The following is a 21,700-nucleotide window of genomic DNA, read 5'->3' as shown; positions in this document are numbered from 1 at the left end:
AAAGAGGGGTCGACTCGAGATAGGCTCATTTTAAATCATTACGATTGAAAATATATATTTCAAACATATTAGAGCATATTCAGAATATTTGTATTTAATGTTGAGTTTTGGTACGGATTAGAACATTATGTTCCAAAGTTAGGCAAGTTGAAAGATAAAACAAAATCAATTCATTTTGCCTAAATAGAGATATCATTCTCTTCTTCTTTTTACAAATTTATTCAACTTTCATATTTCAAAGATAATTGTGAACGACAAATCTGAAATTTCTTTTCAATAATACCAAAAAAAATTCTATATAGTATTTCAAACATTCAATCAAATTATCCAAGCATGGAGCATTACAAAATATTGAGAACCCATAATTCAAAACATCATGCCACATGCAAAATATATTATGTGTTAAGTCATGCATTAAAATATTAAGAACAAGTATGTCAATGATCAAAATCAATTCTTTTTAAATAAACTCCCCCTATTTAAATATAATCTTGCAATGATTTCATCCTTAAGGTGTGTTTTCAAGTGATTAAAACTTGACTTGATTCTTTTTATATACTTTCATTTACTTTGTCATTCATTTTCTCATTTTTCTTTTTTGAATTTCTTTCCTTAACCAATTAACGAACATTTTGATTTTGTTTTTTTTTTGTTTTTACTTTCTTATGCTCTATACTCTATTTGCTCCCTATCCAGTGGAGTTGGAAGGGGCACGAGGTACTACCACTAGCCTCCCTCTTGTGCCGTCCCTAATATACCCAACACCGAATAGTTGGGTCAAATAGTGCCGGGTACTACCACTAGCCTCCCCATTGGCACCATCCCTATGATGAGCAATATAGAAAGGTTAAAATGTTCACTTCAAATTTTCTCTATTTAAGTGTAATTAATTATGGATTTTATCCCTTCCAAAAGAATACTCACACAAGTCTCACAAATATGCCGAATATATTATGCTTGTTTTGCTTTTCCTTAAGATTGGAGTATTTGTCTTTACTTAGATTTTTTACTTCCCTTGAATAATGTTCATTTTCTTTTCTTTTTCTCTCTCTCTTTTTGTTATTCTCAAGTATTTTACATGAAATAGCAGAATAAAGAAATAATCTTATGTATCATATAGATGTATATCATGCAAACAACATTTTCATTATGCTCAAGGATTCATAGCTTCTCACAAGTTATTTTAAATCAAAATTTTAAGCATAAACTTGTGTATTTCATGGCTATGACATAGGCAAAGATATATTTTAGTTTGGGCAAACCATGAAACAATTTCTAAAAGCATAAGTCAATCAATACATGTATAGACATGATATCAAGAAATTAATAATTAAAGACTTTAATCAAGCCATAATAAGATTTAAGTTATTGACTTTGCTCAGCTAATTTATAAGAGAGGTATCTGAATTACCGATTCATTCTGCATTCTTCAAGTCAAATACCTACTAGATTTCTTATGTGTAAACTTTTGGCTGAAGAAGGTCCCCTTTCTTGGTTACATGTGAGTGTTTATTGTATCTTATGTGGAGGTGTCCTTCAGGTTGAAATCTCTCATTTTCTTGCTTAAGGATTGTGCATTATTAACAAGATTTTTTTCTTTCTTGAAGGAAAGTCATTAGTTTCTTCAAAATACAACACATTTCTTAACTAGATGACTCAACATAAGATATGACAATAATTGAATGTTGAGTCACTTTACTCAAGAGATTGCCTAAATATAAGCAAGCACAAGTCACTTGAACTAAAGAGACAATTCTATTAAGCAAGATGGCTCAAGGACAAACATGTGAGGCAATAGAAAGATTCACCAAGATCAAATCAATTTCTTGTTTTCAAAATTAATTTAGCTTAGATTCTATTTGCTTAAGATAATTATCAATAAGACATGCTAGCTAAGTTTTAATCAAATTATCTTAAACAGTTGTTTCTATCAAAATTCAGATTATGATTCATTTGTCATCAATAAAATATGATTCATTAGAGTTAGATTGAAGTCTTGCACAAGGGCACATAATGAGCATACAATCTGGTCTACTAGCTGTATGATAAAATAATTATTCTATCATGCTTCAATACAGTTTTAAAACAATAGATCTACCTTGCTCATCCTTTTCAAATTCTACAAGATGGGGTCATAGACATACCTTCTTCATGCCAATCTTCTATAAGAGTTTTCTTGTGGACTAACTTTGATCAATGAAGATCCCCTTTCTTGTTTGTCTTAATTTGGAGTTCGAGAAAAAATGTTAATTCATTCATCATACATATTTCAAACTCACCTTGCATGAGCTTAGTGAAATCTTCATATAAATCTTCATTAGTAGAACCAAAAATGAAGTCATCAATGTATACTTTGAGCAAATAAGATATCACAAATTCTTCTTTTTAATGCATAGATTTATCACTATTACTTTCTATCAAAAAGATTACTCAAGCTTTTATATCATGCTTTTGGTGCTTGTTCCAAATCATATATTGCTTTATCATATTTGTAATGAGTATTTTCAGATAAGGTGGTTATTTTACATAGATCTTCTTTAATGAAATAACCACATAGGAGTGCATTCTACACATTCATTTGACATAATATAAAGCTCAATTTGGTTCTAATTATTAACAAGTTTTCAGATTTTATCGGCAAGATTTCAAATTCTATCTCTTTCAAAAATAATTTAGTTTAACTTGACCAATTATAATCTTGTTCATTCTTCTTAAGGTGTTTTAGTTTCAGATTGTTATATGTAAGCAAAAAGATTAACCATATACATATATAATCTGATCTTAGTGACTTGATGAAAGATCATTAGTCTCATAAAGAATAAAATGAATTGATATTTCTACAACTAGGATCTTTTCATTGAATATTCTATATGCATTGCTTGATGAATGATACCCAAAGATAGGAGTATCTTTATCAGATTTGGCATTATTTTTATAAGAACATATCAAGCATAACATGTACGACTGAAAAATATGAAAGATATGCAATAGTTCATTTTCTATTTTTCAGAAGATCAAAAGGAGTTTTCATCAAAAATAGATCTAATAGAAATCATATATATGACAAGCAGTGATGATAGCTTTTTTTAAAAAAAAATGACTATCATACAACATTGTCTTTTTCATTTCTTCAAGAATTCTATTAATCCTATTTTACTTATGGTATTCTTGGTGCAGAAACAATTGTATTTAATATTATTTTCTGTGCAAACTTTATCAGAATTTTGGTTTTCAATACTGTGCTATGATACTCTTTATCTTCACAGTTTGGAAATCTTTTTCATTTGAAACACTTTTACAAGATTTAGTAAATACAGAAAATACTTCAATTTTATTTGCCAAGAACAAATCCAATGTAAGCTTTTAAAAACTTAGTGATGAAAACAACATGTTTAGATTTAGAAATTGATTCTTGTTTGTTTCCTTAGTTAACATGCATAGCAAACTTTGACCTTGCAGAAGATAATCTAAGTAAGCCAATAACAAGGTCTTTTGAGATTAAGTACATACTAGTACGAGTTGATTTTGTATGCCAAAAGTGATTTCTTTAGTCTTGGTATTTATAATGCATATATATAAAAATATACCAAGTACACATTCTTATGCCTAAGATCAATAAAAGATAATGCCATGGATAAAAACTCTCAATCAAGCATATAGAGAACTCAAAAAGATATTTTAAGAAAATTGATTAATCATTAACAAAGTATCCATCAATAAGTAAAGTATAGCATAGAAGGATGGAGGAATTTGAATTTATTTTTTCTATTTTAATTACTTTTCTTGATTATATTTTAAGTTTCATTCTGTAACGTGTGTCTAGAACACCCATTTGTGTGAAAGTTCTATTTGTTCCATGGGTATCTTGGCACACTTACATCTATACCTTCATATTTTCATTTTGGGTACCCAAGCTTGCTTGGGTCCTTGAGAGTTAGGACATATGGTTCCTTTTGGAACCCAAATCTGTTTAATAGTAATAACTTTACCATTTGATTTAATTGTACTAGAACTATAGGTAAAGTTGTTATGCCCATTCTTTTGATGTTTGAAATACGTTATTCTTTTTGATGATTTGCTTGACGAATTTATAACCTTTTTCTTTAGGGATTCATTGCTAAGCGAAGGAGTCAAGCCAAGTTTTGATTTATCATAATCAGCATATTGGCTTTCAAACATCATTTTTAATCTTTCTGAACTTACAGTGAATTTGTTAATAAAAGATTTCAATTGGTTAATTTCTTCACTTAAGTTTTGATTTTCTTTAATTAAATTCTGATTTTTCTGAATCAATTGTTCTGAATTTAACCTTAAGCTTTCATTTTCAGAATTTAGTTTGTCTTGTATTTCAGCAATAGAATTTCTTTCTTTTAAAATTTCCAAATTTAGTTTCTTAATATTTTTATTCTTCATAGCTAATTTTCTACATTCACCATACAAATCATGAAAAGCATTTAATAATTCATTATAAGAAAATTCTTCTTGAAAATCATTTGATGTAAAAGTAGATTCAGATTTTACCTTATCTTCTTGTGCCATAAAGCACAAGTTAGTTACCTCTTGTAGTTCTTTGGAGCTAATATCTTCATTGTTGCTCCTAACTTTCATTTTCTTGCTTGACTCTTCCTTGGTCAAGGCTTTCTTACTTTTTATCTCTTTCTTCCTTTCTTCTTGCTTCCTCTTCTTCTTTGTCTTTAGGAAGCTTTTAAATTTTTCGATGTTTGGGAATGGATCCTTGTTTTCATCACCGAATTCTTTATTTGTTGTTCTTTCTTCCTCGAGTCGACTTGGGTTTACTTGGAGTCGACTCGACTGACTTGAGAGGCGACTCGAGATCTTCGGGAGACGTCTCGTTCTCAGAGGCTGAAGAATTTGTTTTCTGTCTTTTGAACTGTTCTGCCTCGGAGTCGACTCGGGCCTTGTTGGAGTCGACTCGGCTAACTTGGGGGTCGACTCTGAAATACTTGGAGTCGACTCGTTCACAGGGTCTCCGAAACTGAGTCTCTGCCATTCAGACTGTTTTCCTCTAGGAGTCGACTCAGACAAACTGGGAGTCGACTCAGCTGATGTGAAAGATTCAACATCTTTTTCTGCAAGCTCACTGTTAGTGTGTAATTGAAGCATATGTGAGCTAGTCTGGATTTTGTTATAAATATTTTCTAAAGTGTCCCATATTTCCTTAGCAAATAAGCATGCAGAGATTTCATTAAATTTAGTCTCATGGATAGCACAATATAGTATATTCATAGCATTAGCATTCAGTTGTGCTAAGTCTTTTTCATTAACAGTGTAAGAGAGTGAGTGGGGGCCATTTATTACGATATTCCATAAATCATAGTTTTGTGATTGAATAAAAATGCGCATGCGTGCTTTCCAATGTGTGTAATTTATACCATTAAATAGTGGAGAGTCTATCAATTAATTGTCCCTCTCCTAGAAAACTATCTATTTGAGTTGTCATGATCTTTGGCTCTTGATCGTGAGATCAACAATTAAACTTAGAGCACCTGCTCTGATACCACTTATTGCCCAGTAGATACAACCCAAGAGGGAGGGTGAATTGGGTTTTTTAAAACTTTTATACTACTTCTAAAACTTTTCAATTAATTATGCTAAGTTGTATAGATGCACAGTGGAATTTAAACTTAGCAACAGTTTGATTTTAATCTTATCAAGATTAAAACTATTAAGCAGCGGACTCAATAAAAGATTACTCTAAGTTTGCCCAAGCATGCAATTCAATACAATGAGTCTTAATGCAGTTTTATTGAATGAGACTTGATTAAGTAAATTGAATATGCTCGCAACTAAAGGATGTGCGGATAAGAGTTAAGCAAGCAATTTATCTAAGTAAGTGAGGAAGTTAGACAATGACAGAAAGCATCACAAACACAACAAACATATAGTGGTTCGGTGCACCCCAGCACCTACATCCACTCCCTAAGATCTCTTAGGAATTTCACTATAATCCTTCAGATTACAGCTGGTTGTTTTACAAGCTCACAACCTAACTTGTTGTTTTCACAAGATCACAACGAACTCGGTCGGTTTTCACAGGCTCACCGACTAGAACCACCCGATTGTTTTTCCGGGTTCACAATCAAATCCAGTTAGTTTTTTCCGGTTCACCAACCACAACCTTACACCGTTGGTTTTTCCTTTGGCTCACCAACAAACCTTAACTCCTTGATTCAATCCCTTGATTGAATTAAGTTACAAGATATTAAAATAAAAAAACAAATACAAGCTTCTTAAACAAGCAGATATAACAATGTAAATAAATAGAGTAAAGAGAAGAAGCCTTCAAATAGATTTTGTAGATGAAGGAACTCGGCTTCTTCTTTACTTGACCCTCTTCTGATTTCGCACGAGGTAGAGGATCACTGAGGCAGCACACAGTCGGAGAGAAAGCTTTGGGATTCACTCGGATACTCTTCTTCACTTTCTTTTGCTTTGAATGGCCCTTTTGTGCTTATGGGAGGTTTCTCTAGAAATCTCTTTGAAAAATCTTCCCTATGTGTTCTCTCCCACTTCCTTAGCTTCTCCCCTAGCTCTTTCCTTGATTTTATAGCTTTGGATGGCGTGGGAACAAAGATCTAGCCGTTAGAGACAAAAATAGAGCCGTTGGAGTTGAGAAAAAACTAGCCATTATGCCTCCCAGCGTGTTCGAGTCAACTCGGCTGAAGCAGGAGTCGACTCTGCTGGGAGTCGACTCGAGCACTGTAGCGCTGAAAATCAACTCTCTGTCTTTTTATCTGTTCTCAGTCGGAGTCGACTCGCAGAGTCTCGGAGTCGACTCGCAGAGTCTCGGAGTCGACTCGAGCACTGTTCCTTGAAACTTCAGAGTGCCAGAGTCGACTCTAAACTTCCAGGAGTCGACTCGAGGACTATTATTTTAAATCTTTCTTTGAATTTGCCCTCCAACTTGAATCCTTTAAACTTGAATCTTGGGCCAATGAAGTGTAGCTTTCTTCCAACTTTTCTTGAGAGCTTTTGAGATCTTTTTGTATTTTTTCAACTTGCTATGTTCCTTGCAAAACAAATTATTTTTCTTCTTACAACACAAACATTAGTAATTATACTTCAAGGTTTTCTGATCATCAAAATCAATCTTTAAATCAATCTTTGGGTCATCAGATTTGCTTCCTAGGAGCCATGAAGGACTGGCCGAGACCACATTGGGGTTTTAGGGTTTTTGGATTTTGGAAAGAAAGACGATGGAAAGGGAAATTTTGGAATGAATGAAACGTTTTGTGGAACAGGAGTCGACTCTTGACTAAGTGAATAATGTTTCGGGAGAAAGCTATTTCAGAACAGCGATGGTCGACTCATTTGTTTGATGAGTCGACTCAAGTAAGGCGGTGGTCAACTCCCGACTTGGGTGAGTCATCTCTTCTACTTGAGACAGAGTTGTTTCAGACCTTTATATAATGCAGACTCTCCTCCGCACTTCATGAGTCGACTCCTCATTACCATGAGTCATCTCCTCATTAGTCAAGACTCAACTTTTCAGCTTAAGATTCTCCGAATATGATTTAATCAATAAGAATAATCGGAATTAATCATGTAAGTATTCAACTAAACAAATGTTTGTACTATAGTTTTAATCAAATGGGTCACAAATACACAGTTCTCCTCTTGTCTCATTAAATCTCTCTTCATTTAGGCAAGGGACATGTTTTAACATGTTTTCATAACTGAAAGATGCATGGTTAGAAAATGTGGTTGTAACGCTGTTTCTACGCATTCTCACATTGAGGGGCATTTAGGGGAACTCTATAGAAGTCTGTTCAAAGCTGGAAATATACCAGCTAGAAGTATTTTTTGTCTCGAATCCAACGAATCTAATTTCGTGGTAATCCGAGTTCGTTTGGGGCACGAACATGGCCGGTTCATCTGACTGCTCCTCTATAAGAGGATCCGAGTTCGTTTGGGGCACGAATCCCATCTTATCTAAGATTGATCCTTATCTTGTAAAAAGGAAGTGGAGTTCATGAGGAATTTGTAATTCGAGGTTGCTCCTCTATAAGAGGATCCTCAAAGGGGAGGGGCTGGTATCAGGTAGATCTGGAGAGACCAGGAGAGCTTATTGTAATCAGTTGAGTGGTTATTCAATGAAGTTCTCTTCCCCTGTATTTCTCCTTCTCCTTCGTGGTATTTTCTGGTGTCGTGCTTCGCTGCATTATTGTTGTTAAGCGTGACCTAAGTCATAGAGACTAGGTTCCCATGCCAGGAAGGCTGATCGGTTCTCTTCGGTAGACCGAGCCGCATGTTGTTGGGATCCGCTCTGAGATCCCTTCATACGTGACACTTGGTATCAGAGCCATACCAGAAATGAAGGAGACGACCTCTACGGCAGCTTCCATGGTGGGAACTAGGGATGCATTATCCTCGATCGTGGATCCCAATCCAGCCTTAGGAAGAGGTACGGCGATGGGTGGAACACATCCAGTTGATGATTTCCTGCATGGGTTACGCATTGCATCTTCGGTTATCTCCGCCGACAATCAATTACCGAGGTGTGAGGCCCAAATAGCTAGGGTTGAAGAGCGGATGGAGGACCTTGAGGGTAGGGATGCAACCCTCCGAGGTGAGATCGCCGCTTAGCGGAACCAGATTTTCTTCGATATGGAGCAGCGCTATAAGGAAGTGCTGCGTTATAACGGGGAGTTGGAGACCATGGTGAAAGCTCTCCAAAATCAGGTGGTTTACCTTTTAAAGGAAGGTACCACCACGGGCGTGTCCTCTTCTCCATTGACAATGGAGGTCGCAAGAGAGGCTACGCACCCTCTGCACAAGCTTGATGTGCCCAAGCCACAGGAGTTCTGCGGACGGCGGTCCACGAAGGAGGTGGATAACGTCCTTTTCGCTGTGGAACAATACCTGCAGGTTACCGGCGTAAGGGAGGAAGCCATGAAGATGAGCACGGCGGCCTTGTTCTTGAAGGACGTGGCGATGCTTTGGTGGCGACGTTGGGCTGACGATGTGAATCGAGGGGTTGTTCCAATCACCACTTGGGTACAGTTCCAAACTGGTCTTCGGAAGCAATTCTTCCCCGCGTTCGCTAAGGATGATGCTCGAGCACAACTGCGGCAACTCATGCAAAAGGGCGATGTGCGTGAGTATGTGCGAGAGTTCAGCAAATTGTTGTTGGAGGTACTAGACCTCAGCAACGAGGACTCTCTCTTCACCTTCCTTGACGGGCTCAAACCGTGGGCTAAGATGGAATTGCAGCGAAGAGGAGTCCAGAGTTTGAACAAGGCGGTAGCTCAAGCGGAGGCTCTCATCGAGTTCAAGACTCAACCCACAGCTCCCAAAGCCCAAGCATCGAAATAGGGCAAAGGTGGGGGAGCGAAATCAGGTTACAAGGGAGGTGTAAAAGGCTCGAATACGGGCTCCTCGAGTGGAGGGGCTTCCCAAGCGAAGGGAAAAGGGGTGGTGCAAGGTACCAGCACTATCTCATGCTATATTTGCAATGGACCGCACAAGGTGAAGGACTGTCCATTGAGGGGCAAGATAGCATCTATGGCGATGGAGGAGAAGCAAGAGACCGACCAAAGGATGGGCTCACTCAGTCTCAACGCCCTAAAGGCCAAGGGGCCACGAGGCCTACTCTATGCACCTATCAGCATTGGTGGTCACACCTTCCAGGCACTCATTGATACGGGTGCCACTGACTTCTTCGTAAACTTAGCTACGGCAAAGAGACTCAATCTGAAGATTGAACATGATGAACACACGTTCGAAGCGGTCAACTCCATAGAGGTAGCTACAAGCGGAACGTCGAAGGATGTTGAGATCCAATTGGGCACATGGATCGGACGGGTGACATTGGTGGTCGCCCCAATCGACGACTACGAGGTTGTCATCGGTATGTCTTTTGCTTGCCCAGCTACAAGCCATGGTAAAGCCGGATTCAGATGTGGTAGTAGTCTTGAATTCGAGTAGAGCGTGCATAGTTCCAGGAAAGCGAATTAAAGGGACTCCGCAGTGAGTCCTATTGGCGATGCAACTTGCTAAGGGGCTGAGAAGGGGACTTCCAACATATATTGCGTCCCTTCAGCAGGAAGGCCTACTGGAAGGAGAGGAGATTCCAGCACCCATCAAGGGTGTTCTCACTGAATTCGAGGATGTGATGCCCCCCAAATTACCCAAGCAATTGCTACCAAAAAGAGAAATCGATCATCGGATTGATTTGGTGCATGGAGCATGTCCACCAGCTCAAGCACCAAATAGAATGGCCCCACCTGAACTCTAGGATCTGAGGAGGCAGCTAAGGGAGATGGTGGATAGCGGGTTCATTCGACCTTCGAAGAGTCCATATGGAGCACCGGTACTTTTTCAGAAGAAGCACGATGGTTCGTTGAGACTCTGCATCGACTAATGGGCCCTCAACAAGTTCACGGTGAAGGACAAGTACCCCATTCCACGGATTGATGATTTGTTCGATCAACTTAGTAAGGCACGATGGATTTCCAAATTGGATCTTCGCAGCGGGTACTATCAGGTCCCTGTGGCGGAGGAGGACATTAAGAAGACTGCATGTCTGACAAGGTATGGGAGCTTTGAGTACCTTGTCATGCTTTTTGGCCTCACCAATGCGCCAGCAACTTTCTGTGCTTTAATGCAGCGTGTACTCCATGACTTCATCGATAAATTCGTGGTAGTATACTTGGATGACATTGTTGTGTACAGCCGAACGTTGGATGAGCATGTGGCGCACCTAAGGCAAGTCTTCTCCACCTTACGGTAGCACCAGCTCTTTGTGAAAAGGGAGAACTATGTGTTTGCGCAGCGGAGGGTGCCGTTCCTCGGGCACATCATTGGGGATGGAAGGCTCATGATGGATCCCTCGAAAATTTCGGCCATAGCCGAGTGAGAGGTACCTACATGAGTTACACACTTACACTCTTTTCTTGGCTTGGCAAATTACTTTAGGAGGTTCATCACTGGATATTTAAAGTTATGTGCCCCACCGATGGATTTGTTAAAGAAGGATCGACCATGGTGGTGGTCAAACCAATGTCAGGAGGCGTTTGATCGTCTCAAGCAGGTGGTCACGGTGGAGCCGGTCCTCGTGCTACCGGACTTTTCCATTTCTTTTGAAGTCCACACCGACGCATCAGATTTTGCCATTGGAGGGGTGCTCATGCAGGAAGGGCACCCAGTGGCCTACGAGAGTCGGAAGTTGAACGACACTGAGCGTAGGTATACGGTTCATGAAAAGGAGATGATAGCGATTGTGCACTGCCTTTGAACCTGGCACCATTACCTCGCTGGATCTAAGTTTCTGATGCGCACGGATAACATGGCCACAAGCTACTTTCAGACCCAGCCAAAGCTCACCTCTAAGCAGTCGAGATGGCAGCAATTTCTCGCTGAATTTGATTTCGACATCGAGTACAAGCCGGGCCGAACTAATTCTTCTTTGGACCATTGGCTGCTGGGAGGTGAATCCGGAGGAGTTGCTCGCTGGTGTGCTCGTTGGATGCGGCTGGAACGGGCTAATGGCGCTGGTGCACTACGTGGATCACGGAGGAAGAAATGGATCACGAGTTCTCGGTGGAGGCCGGATCGCAGGAAGATGAGATTGGCTCCGGATGCATCACGGGCAGAAGAAGGGCCGGAGGATCTGGTCGCAGGATCGTCGGGAGGTTGCCGTGGAAGGTGGACGGCCACGGGATCTGCGGGAGGGGAAGAAGATAAACAGTGAAATGCATTTTTAGTTTTTTTTTTTTCTAACACTGTTCATATGAACAGTGTTTTCACGGAACACTGTTCATATGAACAGTGATTCCAGTAATTTTCGGAAAAAATTCTTTTCTTGCTCTATTTTGACATGAAAATGGGCATATGTGGATTTAAATTAAAGGTCTCCCCTGTTTTATACGGAGATGAGAATTTATGAACCGTTGGATTGCTTGGGTGCATGCATGTCAGTTGGGCATTGGGCTCGAACCTAGTGTTATTGAACTGAAACGTGCTGGCTGATACGCTTGGAAGGCGAGGATATGTGAATTATTTACTTCTTATCATATTTTAAATTTATTTCAAAGATTGTTCTATTTTATGGTAAAATAAGTGGTTATCCGTTTAAGAACATTGAAAAGTGCTGGAAAAAGAATATTAAATTATAGATTAGTCAGCACTTATCACACCCCCAAACCTACATTTTGCTAGTCCTCGAGCAAAAAAAAAAAAAAAAAAAAGCTCTAACTCACTTTCGCTGGCATCCCGATTGCATTTACCATATGCAACAAGGCTTTAAACTCCTAAGTTACCCTAGTGGACGAGTTATAGTCTCGTGAGGGTTTCTAGTGAAGATATCCACAAACTTCAAAATAAATCATTATTGTTATGAATTTTTTTTTTCTTTTTCCTTTTTTTTTCTCGTGAGGGTTTCTAGTGAAGATACCCACAAACTTCAATATTAAAATAAATCATTATTGTTATGAATTTTTTTTCTTTTTCTTTTTTTTAAAAAAAATCTAATTTAACATACATAAATGATAAGAATTTCAAAGCACACACGGTTTTATTTACTAAGTCAGCCCAAATCCTAGGTCAAGATGCAATTCAAGTTGAAGTCATCAAGTTTCCGTTAGGGAAGTTGTAAGACTCATTTATGCTGGAGTGCTCGGTGAAATCTGGACCGTTCACAAGCTAAGTGTTTGGATCTCCAAAATGTTGCTAATACCAGTAGTTTCCAAGGATTGGTCGAAAGAACCTGCTCACTGATTCAAAATCATCTTATCTGCAGGATTTCGAGAGTTGTGGATGTTTACTTTAGTACCTCACGGGCTTTATCTGTAATATTCCAGTTTACTCGAATTTTTACAACGACGGCTTTCACACTATTATCTTTTTCAAGGTCAATACAGAGTTTTTTTTTTATAAAGATATATAAATTGTGCACTTTTACTCTTGTCGTGATTTCTCCGTGTAACGAGCAATCAGTCGACAACTCTCACACCAGTTGGCACAAGGTATCAGGCATCAAGACTCCCCTACGGACTTATGCTCGGAGTTCTCATCACAAGCCCACTTGACCTTTGACAATAGGTAGCCCTTTTCGATGTTCCTAACTAAATCCATGATTATTGATGATTTTTTTTTTTGAATTAGATAAGTATGATTCATCAGGGTCCAAGGTTGCTACTATACTATCAATATAATGTCGAGCCTAGACCTTAGAAGTGTCGGCCAGTGTGTAGTGAAATTCCGAAGCATTAATTAGCTTACAACTCCCTAAGAGAGACTTAATTAAAAGAACTTAAATTTGTATTACTTCCGACTAGTCATTGGGCTTTTTAGATTTTATATACCTTGTGTGTTTAGCATTCTCGTATTAATGTATAGAAATGAGGTTTTTTAAAAACAAAAACTTTTTTTAATTTTTTTTATTATTATTATTTTATAAAAAATGAAAATGAACATATTTTTTTTAAAAAGATATTTTTATATTTTTATTTTTTTTGATAAACCTGACATTATGAAGTGAAAACAAATGCAAGAGATGCAAACAAAACAAAAATGATTAAAAATACTTAAAAATACCTCCAAACCTAAACCTAACATTGTCCTCAATGTTAAAGAAAACTAAAAGAATTGGATTGCCTCCCAACAAGCGCTAAGTTTATTGTCTTCAGCCAGACACAGTGAGATAGTTTTTTGCATCTTCTTTTATGAGGTCATCTATTTTGTCTATCATAAAACACTCAACTTCCCTCGCGGGTTGGTCGGCCGCATTGAACACATTTAATTTTACCTTCATGTTCCCAAATGATATGTTCATTACCCCTGTTCTACAATTGATGCATGCATTGGCTGTTGCTAAAAAGGGCCGCCCAAGGATCACGGGGATTTGTTTCTTAGGATTAGGCTCGTGCTCCATATCAAGGACAATGAAATCTACTGAAAAATAGAATTTGTCTACCTTGACAAGAACATCTTCAATTATCCCACGTGGTGTTTTTACAGATCGATCAGCCAATTGAAGGGATACCGAGGTTGGTTTTAACTCACCTAAACCAAGTTTCTCATAAACTGAATAAGGTAAAAGGTTGACACTTGCCCCTAGATCTAAGAGTGCTCGATCAATGAAATTATTTCCTAAGACACAGGAGATGGTGGGAGCACTAGGATCTTTGAATTTTGGAGGAGTCTTGTGTTGGAGAATAGAACTCACTTGCTCAGTTAGAAAGATCTTTTTAGGCACATGTGCCCTAGATTTTCGCTTTTGTGTACAAAGGTCTTTGAGAAATTTGGCATAGGAGGGAACTTGTCTAATAGCATCAAGAAGCGGAAGGTTGATTTTCACTTGTTTGAAAACCTCCATCATCTCCTCTAGTGAAGTTTCCTTCTTGCCAAAGGGAGAGGGTGAATTAAGAGCTTCAGGAAATGGGGCCTTTGGGATGTGATTTTTGGCAGAAGGTGGACTTAGGGGTGGCAAAATATGACCCGATCCGCCAACCCGACCTGTGTTCGACCCGCCATAAACAGGTTTGGGTTTGGCCTAAACAGGTTCGGGTCGTAAACAGGTCGACCCGTTTAACCTGTTTATTAATTGGGTCGGATACGGGTTTTAGATGTCTGACCCGTTTAAACCGTTTAACCCGTTTAACTGTTGGGCAGGTTAAACAGGTCTAAACAGGTTAAACGAGTTAAACAGGTTAAACAGGTCTAAACAGGTTAAACGGGTCTAAACAGGTCTAAACAGGTCGGGTTGGGCAGGTTAAACAGGTTGGGTTGGACAGATTAAACAGGTCTAAACAGGTTAAACGGGTCAGGTTGGGCAAACAGGTTAAACAGGTCGGGTCGGGTTGGGTAAACAGGTTACCTATTTATTAAACAGGTTAAACGGGTCGGGTCGGGTTACCTGTTTAATAAACAGGTCAGGTTCAGGTTTGCAATTCCTGACCCGTTTAATAAACAGGTCGGATTCAGATTTATAGTTTTCTGACCCGACCTGTATTTGACCCGACCTGTTTATGCCTGACCCGACCCGATTGCCACCCCTAGATGGACTAGCTGAAGAAGAAGAAGATTTTAGATTTTTATTTGACACATGTCTATCCTCTTCTTCATCTTCCTTATTGTTATCTTCCCCAATCTTATTGTCTACTACACGTCCACTCCTTAGGGTAGCCAAAGCACTGGCTTGTTCCTGATGAATTGCATTTAATTGATTTTCTTGAGCCATATATTGTCCCCTAGGATTACTTAGTGGTTGGCTTGGAAGCTTTCCTTCCTCTCGCTTGTTCAGTGCATTAGCTAGTTGCCCCATTTGGGATTCTAGCTTGGCGATGGATTGCGTGTGAGAGTGCACCAATTGTGTAATGGTTTCCAAACCTTGAAGGGCGTTCAACACTTTCTCCTCAAAGGCTGTGTTTCTTTGGGGTGGAGGAGGAGTGTGTTGAAATTGAATCGAGGGACGGTAGGGATGAATATTTTGAGGGGTTTGAAAATTCTGAGGATTTTGAAAATTTTGGGAATAGGGTTGGGCTGTGTTCGAAGCTTGCTGCTTCCAAGAAAAATTTGGATGATTTCGCCATCCCGGATTATATGTATTGGAAAATGGGTCAGTACCCGATCTAGGCTGTGTTTGAGCAGCATTGATGTGTTCTTGCACGAGTTCGGGGAATTGGGGCGCTGAAGGGCACTCATGAATAGGGTGGGATGGGCTAGAATAGATAGTACACACTTGTGCTTGGGAAGAGTTCATGTAATGTCCACCTATCATCAGTTGGTCAATCTTATGGGACAATGCATCTACCTTGCTAGACAGGTCCATAGAATGACTTATTTCATAAATGGTCCCTTTTCTTTGAGAATTCGGAGGTGCTGGACGAGAACAAGAAGCATAGTGGAGGGAGTTTTCATTTAGATTTTCAAATAATTGCCATGCTTCATGCTCATTTTGAAGCATGAATGTCCCCCCGCATGCAGCATCGATCATCTGACGGTTTCGTTCAGTCAATCCGTCATAGAAACATTGCACTAGTTGCCACTTAGGTATTTGATGATGAGGGCATTTACGGATTAGGTCCCGAAATCTCTTCCAAGTTTCATGAAATTCTTCTCCCTCAGTTTGGGAGAAGCTTGTAATGGCACGTCTAAACTGGTTTGTTCTTCCTATGGGAAAGTATTTTTTTAGGAATTCTTGTTGCATTTGATCCCAAGAACGAATCGAGTTGGCTTCTAAAGAATTTAACCATTGTTTGGCTCTATCTTTAAGGGAGAAGGGGAATAATCTAAGTTTTAGAGCATCATCAGTAAAGTTCTAAATCTTGACAGTAGTGCAAATCTCAAGGAATTCATCTAGGTGTTTATATGGGTCTTCATTGGTGAGCCCATAAAAAGATGGGAGCATTTGGATCAACACTAGATTTTATTTCATATTGTACGGCTGCTACTTCAGGTAATCGAATGCAAGATGGGGAAGTGTAAATGGTGGGAGTAAAGTACTCCCTCAGGAGTTTGGGTTGTTCTTCAGCCATCTCAGGAGGTGGGAATGATTCTAAGGTTTTGATTTCAGCTCGAATATTTCTAAGGGTCCGTTCTATTTCAAGGTCAAAAGGTAATAGGTTACGTACTCTAGAACGACTTCCTTGCATACACTAGTACTTGATCAATCAAGCATGCAATAAAAAAAAACACATAAATCCTTGTATTTGTCCTAAAACCACTAGACAGCTCCTAACTGGTTTGAAGAGGGCACCTAAGCCTCCAATCCGGTCTAATGAACCGAGTTGACCAGGTAAGCTCCCAGGTAAGTAGAGGGGTCACGATGCGTTCTCAAAGGTTCCACTTAAAACCCACTTGCCTCGAATAGATGAACTGTCTCCCTTATAGGGACAAAGCTTGCCTAGACATCAACTAAGCCACAGAGCGAAATTGGTGCAACTTTCGGTGATATTCGTCCTATTGAGCTCGAATGTCCCTAGGAGCCAATGTCTAATTGATTTTAATTAAGCTGACACTATGTGAGATTGAGTTCACCTAAGTTGGGCAAGAGTCCGATGATGAAATCCGGCTCTTATCTTGTTGGGGTGATTGCCCTTTACTATGTGCGGATTAATTTGTGTATGTGTATCAAGCATGCATTCACACTTTTGCTGAAATTAAAATCAAACAATCACCACAAAATTTCAAGCTAATAATTAATTTAAATAAGAAAGGTTTAGAGGTTACCAAAGAGAATTTTTCCAGCAATTTAAAATTTTTTTAAGCAAACCTCTAAAGCATTCCTTTTTGATAGCCCAGATCTCCTCTTCGATTCCTGATCAAATAAGACCAAAAGAAAAATTAAAAAAAAAATTAGTAGAAGAGAAAAAGGAGATAAAAAAAGTAACAATAATAGAAAATAATTTTTTATTTTATTTTAGATATATATTTTTTTTGAAAGTTTTTTTAATTAATTAATTTTTTTTAATGATAGGAAAAATAACTATGGTAGCAATCCCCGGCAACGGCGCCAAAAATTTGATCGGTTCTTTCAATTTTGAAAATAAACCACGCAATAGCACGTATCCTGTAGGATAGTGATTACGGGTGTCGGTCCACAGGGATTGAAGAATAAGTTATTTTTCTTTTAAAAATAAATCAAGAAGAAGGATTTGCTAACTTGATTTAACTAAATTAAACTATGAGTGCAAATTGAAATTTATTAGAGTAGATAGATCTAGGGTTTGGAATCCACCACATAGCATTGCATTAGGGACTGTGTTCTTAATTTTATCTTTTGGAGAGGCATGCAAATTGGCTACAAGCCTTTTAAAATAAAAGCATAAAGAGTGTTAGGAAGATCCATCTTCGGTGTAGCATGAAGTGTTAGGAAGATCCATCTTCAAGACCTACAAATGGAGACACAAGATATTCCTCAACCAAATGTACCCATGGATAAGGTACAACCACAACACACATCTCCTCTTCGAAGGTCAGATAGAGCGCGAAGAGCACCTGAGAGGTATGCCGAACCAATCTCCATACCGGACGTACCGAACCGATCTACAAGGACAATTTGCTGGAATTTCTCCTTGCAGGCCAGGGATGATCTCTGTCATTGCTTGGACAATTTTTGGATCGTCGCTGTAGCTTTTATAGCAGCGACCCCATCTTGGATCTCTACAAACCTGCACAAGGCTCGAGCAGAAGAAGACTGAAACTGAATGGTCCTGGATGTTCTCCGTGAGATATGTTTAGCTTATTTATCTTTTTTGTAAGAACCAAAATTCACAGCAACATAATGGTTTTATGTCATTGTTATCGAACACATGGAGCGAAAACATAAGGAATACCTGTTGCTCTCACTTCAAGAGCAGTTGCAGCCCCAATTCTCTTCACAAGTGCTGGTTCTCTAATAGAAAAAAAAAACATTTTTAACAAGAGCACAAAGATTATGAACATATAAAGAAAACGCTATGGAATAAAAGCAGGTTTACTTAATTTGATTATCCTTTGTAACTACTCTGACAACTAAATTAAGCTGCACCTTAGGAAAGAAAATATTTGGAACCACTTGAGCTGCCAGAATGCTGAACTGGCAACAATGCACTGATTGTTTCAAGTCATTTCACCCTCAGTGTGAATAAGTAGCAACAATAAGTTTAGTGGTACCAATACATATGCTGGATACGGCCTTACAACCATGAGAACTTTTGACACTCTTTGATGATAGCAAGCAGTGATGAAGGTATTGCCTTTTCAAAATGACTAAAATTGCCACGCCCCCAGCCCGAAATCGCGAGCCAAGGGTCGCGCCAACCGCCGCACACCAGTAGGAAACTCTCCCCACGAGCATGCAAGGCATCTTAGCCAACATCTCAATTTATATAAATTTAAAATAATTCAACTAAATAAATGCAATCTTATTTCATTGACTAACTCAAGTCATAAAGTCTCACAGTTCTAAATATGCAGCGGAACAATAATTTACCAACATGCAAAACTTAGTTCTTAAAATAACAAAACCTAGCAATGTCTAACAATTATAATAAATGTCCAAGATAATAGTTCAACTTAAATAACCCTAATCTAAGATAGCTTGTGCACAATCCTTCTAGTCGCCCTCCCATTTTGAAACCTCAATAGACTAGTTCTCGAGATCTGTAAAACAACAATAAATTGTATAATGATCTAAACAGCCCAGTAAGTAACAAACACTCTAGCTAGATAAATCAGGCAATAATATGCAGAAAATAAATATATATGCAGTTCCAAGATACAAATCAAATATTTCTTAAATTCTTAAGATTCTTTTTACGATTTCGAGATTCTTTCACATATTCAATTCATCTTGTCAATCCTGGACTATGACCACATGTTTCCTGTGGCAGGGTCATCAATACCGACTAATCTTCTCGCGGTGAGTCCTTCAGGATAGTCAATTGCCAACGTATCTGCCCCCATTGGCGGGGTCCTCAATATAGCCAGGTCGAAGTTCAATTAGTTCTCTATTTCATATTTCAGTTATGAAAACATGCAGCGTCAAAACCAAATATCGTTCATATCTCAATTTCTTTCAATTTATCAGAATTCAACTTAATAGCCGAGAACTATGACCACATGTTTCCTGTGGCAAGGTCATATCACCGACTAATCTTCTTGCGGTACCAATGTATTAGCCCCTATTGGCAGGGTTCTCAACATAGCCCGACTGCGAGTCCAAATCTATTACGAGTTATTATTCTTTTCTTGCATTACGTTCAATTTTCTAAACCGAAATATGATATCGAATCAATCAAACACAATCCAAGTCGAAAGCAAAATATGTTCAATCAGAATTATACAATATTCTAAAAATAGACATATAAACCATGCATCGAATTTGTAAATCAAGAATAACTCGACTCGAGAAAATATTTATAACTTGCCGATAAATCTAGAAAAAGGTTACATTACTTTACCTTACGAACGAGATCCACAACAAATCCAATTAATTACGCAAATCCCTCACAGAACCTAATATCCAAAAATCATATTCTTCTTTTAAAATTCATCACTATATATATATATAAACTTAAATTTTAACATCCTTCCATGGTCGAGCCTGCAGAAGTGCCTAGCACTCCGAGTTCAGGTTCATACCCGTAAACACCTCCCTCCCTTATATATATATATATATTCCTTTTCTCTTTCTTTTTCTTTTCTTTTCCTTTTCTTTTCTTTCTTTTCTTTTCTTTCCTTTTCTTTTCTTTTTCTTTTCTTTTCTTCTCTTCTTCTCCAGAATCTTCTCCCAACTCCTCTCTTCCTTCCCCCCTTTCTTTTTTTCTTTTTCTTTCTCCTCCTCTTCTCTTCACCCGACTTCCTCTCCTTCCCCCGCTTTCTTTCTTCTTCTTTCTTCTCCCGCAAAGGGAGGTCGGCGAACTTGGAGAGGCCAAGTCGAGGCCGGCGATGCCCGCGGCGGCCGCCCTCTCCTTCTTCCCGCGGAGGAGGCATGCGCATGGGAGAAGAAGAGCCCGCAGCGGTCGGCCTTCTCCTTCTTCCCTCTCTTCTTCTTTCTTTCTTTCTCTTTTTTTTTCAAATGGTATAACAAAGAGGTGAAGGCTAGGAATCTTTACCTCAGCCCCGGCAAAAATCCGGCGGCTTCCTTCCGACGGCAAACGGAGGAAGAAGAGCACCCAACCCATTGCTTTAATGGCTCTCCTCCCTCTCTCTTGGGCGGCAACACGAAGAAGAAGGAGAACCCCCAACCAGTTGGGCATGGCGGCTCCGCTTTGGATGGCTTCAAAGGAGGAGGAAGAAGCCCTAAAAATAACCAGGCATTCCTGGCTTCTTCGGGATGATTCTCCCCTTCATCACGCCCCCTCACATGCAACGCACGTGAGGCCGAAAGTTTTGGAGCTGGGCTGGTCAAGTGGACTGGGCTCCGTTCCAGGGTCTCACATCCTTCCTCCCTTAAAAAAATTTAATCTATGAAATTTTTGTACATGCAGTTCAAGAATAATACTTCTTCCAAATCAAGTCATAACACTCTTCAAATCAAAGTCATCTTGTTTAACCAATGTCAAATAATTCTATTCACCACACTTCCTCTGCACGCTCTGATTTAAACCTCAACATACCCGTGTCAAGTCTAGAGATTTTTTTCTCCTAGAATTACTTGCTTATTGGTACATTCATTATTATGTCTTAATCCGTGTGAACACTTTCGAAATTCAAAAGCTCATATTCTTCTTTTGACAATTAATCAAAAAAAATTGTTATGTAACTATTTAATCTTTTCTAGCAGCATAATAAGTTGTCTAACAAGGAGCAGTGGGCATAGCTAGACAATAAATAGAAATAAATATTGGAACTAGATTAATACCTGTCGTCCTTCAGGACAGTCAATTGCCAACGTAGCTGCCTCCATTGGCGGGGTTCTCAACATAGCGAGGTTGAAGTTCAATTAATTCTCTATTTCATATTTTAGTTATAAAAACATGCAGTGTCAAAACCAAATATCGTTCATATCTTAATTTCTTTCAATTTACCAGAATTCAACTCAACAGCCAATAACTATGACCATATGTTCCCTGTGGCAGGGTCATATCACCGACTAATCTTCTTACGATACCAATGTATTAGCCTCTATTGGCGGGGTCCTCAACATAGCCCAACTGCGAGTCCGAATCTATTACGAGTTATTATTATCTTTTCTTGCATTACGTTCAATTTTCTAAACCGAAAATATGATATCGAATCAATCAAACACAAT

General features: G+C 38.7%; 1 non-coding gene across 1 annotated transcript; it reads left to right on the top strand.

Moving 5' to 3' along the window:
• The first annotated feature begins 16,016 nt into the window (after positions 1-16,016).
• Positions 16,017-16,122, top strand: LOC120107523. The gene has a single exon (XR_005509274.1). It is a non-coding gene; the product is annotated as a small nucleolar RNA R71 (small nucleolar RNA).
• The last annotated feature ends 5,578 nt before the right edge of the window (positions 16,123-21,700 follow it).

The sequence above is a fragment of the Phoenix dactylifera genome, unplaced genomic scaffold (genome assembly GCF_009389715.1).
Source record: "Phoenix dactylifera cultivar Barhee BC4 unplaced genomic scaffold, palm_55x_up_171113_PBpolish2nd_filt_p 000886F, whole genome shotgun sequence".
Lineage (NCBI taxonomy): Eukaryota > Viridiplantae > Streptophyta > Magnoliopsida > Arecales > Arecaceae > Phoenix > Phoenix dactylifera.
The sequence above is the reverse complement of the archived record's forward strand: the minus strand, read 5'-3'. Positions and strand labels throughout refer to the sequence as shown.